Raw genomic sequence first — 2,003 nt, forward strand, 5'->3', positions numbered from 1 at the left:
TACCAAGGCTAGTAACGTGCAAACAACAGCTAAGAGATTAGCGAGAAAGTCGTAGAAAGGAGGAGAGCTATAAGTGCTTAAACAGAACCAGTGTGGGTTAAGACTTGAAGTAGACGTTAAAGCAACTGTAGTGAGAAAACAGGCTAGCAGAATTCACCAGAGCAGTACAGAGACGCTATCACAGAAACACCGGAAATGACACAACTCGCTTACCGCAATACGTCAGCACGTCAGTGTCTGAATTGTCAATTGCTTTATTGTCATTATTGATGACAGGGTTCCATCCAGAGCCAGGCTGTTCCTGGTTTTAGTCTTGTTTAGTCCCATCACAGAAAACACTCTTTCTGCATCTGCATTGGAGTGGGGTAACACCAGGACCAGCTTTGCAATGGTGGCAAGCCTCATGAACAGACTTAACCCTGTCACCTATGAAGAATGAACCAAGAACACAGTGGGAAAAAAATCTGTTATATTCCTTTGAAAGATGAGTAAAGGTTGATAATTAATTTTGTCTGAAACAAAATGCATGCACCTACTGTATATGATGCTTTATACATACATAACAAATTATTCTAATTTGTATATACTACAATATATACAGTAATCAATATACAATTATAAAGCAGCATAGAGGAATGGGTTTGTACAATATATAGATAAAATAGACAAAATTAATTAGGCATCAACCTACAGTATACTTTTACAGCTGCATTTAAACCTCAAAATAATATTTACAAAGCTCTGGAAATGCCTTTAAATTAACACACAAAAAACAAATATGCAAACGTTACTTAAAGTTTAAGAGCATAAACACTTAACATACATACCTGACAAGAACGGGGGAAATCGACGGCTCTCTGCTGCCTCTTCTTCTTCAAATAGAATTCCGGCAGGCCGTACGCTCACTTCTTTGTTACCCCAATGAGTGCAATCCCGGTGTCAACTGGGCCACAGCGCCACAAACATCCAGTATAGCGGTCGGGAGGTGTATTGCGCAAAACAGGTACTTGGCTCAGACGGACACTTCAGTGTGAGAAATCGGGGGTGTGGTGTGAGAGCGTGTGAAGCCAATCAAATGCGTGTGTCTCACAGCCAATGCATGAGAGTTGGTAGCCCTGATCACGACTGGGGTTAGTCTGTCCCTCAGCTTCATTGTCCTTGGGACTGGGAGCACCACCTAACATTAATTGCATGCATCCACAGGAAAAAAGCAAGCACATTTTTTTGTTTTAGTACAGGTTTAAATTATAATGACCTAATGCAATACCTAATAGGCTAGTTGGCCTCTTGAAACGGACACCTAGAAGAAATACGCAATTTGCCAAAGCCAACCTTGCACATTACACACTCACGAACGTTAGCTAACGTTAATGCACCTGCTATAATGGCACTGTCGCCTCCAGTTCCATCTCCGTCGTTAGCAACACCAGCAGCCTCGGCCCGTCAACCAATGCCGCGGCCAAACAGGTCGGTTATTTTGGAGCACTTTGCCGCCTCTTCTTGTAAAGATTTAAGTTTTTTTTATTCAAGTTTTTTCCATGCCACTTTTTTACCGGCTTTATCCATGTTTTCTGTCTAACAGTCAAACTAGCCTGGTCTGCCATGAGTAATGACTGATGACTGTGGCTGAGCCAATCAGATTTCAAGAAAAACGAGAGCCTTTTTCGTATTGGAGGAGGCCGCTCTTATCTCCTCCTATAAGCATCAAAACATAAGATTGACACCCATAGACATATATACGTAGACGCCGCATTGAGTGGGTATGCCCGCTGCTGCGATATGTCAACGTCGCCGCCATATTGGATGTGGCAAGGCTGCGCTGTAAACTAATACAAGTAAATGGACTTAATTTCATAAAGCACCTTTCTACAAAGAAATTTACGTGAATGCCTCTCGTTGATTCATTCACACACGCACTAATATACTTGGGAAACAGTTAGGCACCAAAAATAATGTATTTGATCTTCTCAGATGGCTAAGATAAGAACTTTATTGATCCCACA

General features: G+C 41.7%; 1 protein-coding gene and 1 long non-coding RNA gene across 3 annotated transcripts in view; one reads left to right on the forward strand and one right to left on the reverse strand.

Moving 5' to 3' along the window:
• cog5 (component of oligomeric golgi complex 5) overlaps nt 1-2,003 on the forward strand; it is a 182,464-nt gene that overhangs the window by 152,940 nt on the left and 27,521 nt on the right. The window lies entirely within an intron of this gene.
• LOC126384810 (uncharacterized) lies at nt 7-1,956 on the reverse strand. Its single transcript, XR_007569348.1, has 3 exons — nt 1,377-1,956; nt 828-1,177; nt 7-426 (listed from the first exon to the last, which is right to left on the reverse strand). It is a non-coding gene; the product is annotated as an uncharacterized LOC126384810 (long non-coding RNA).

This window comes from Epinephelus moara, chromosome 23 (genome assembly GCF_006386435.1).
Source record: "Epinephelus moara isolate mb chromosome 23, YSFRI_EMoa_1.0, whole genome shotgun sequence".
Classification (NCBI taxonomy): Eukaryota; Metazoa; Chordata; class Actinopteri; order Perciformes; family Serranidae; genus Epinephelus; species Epinephelus moara.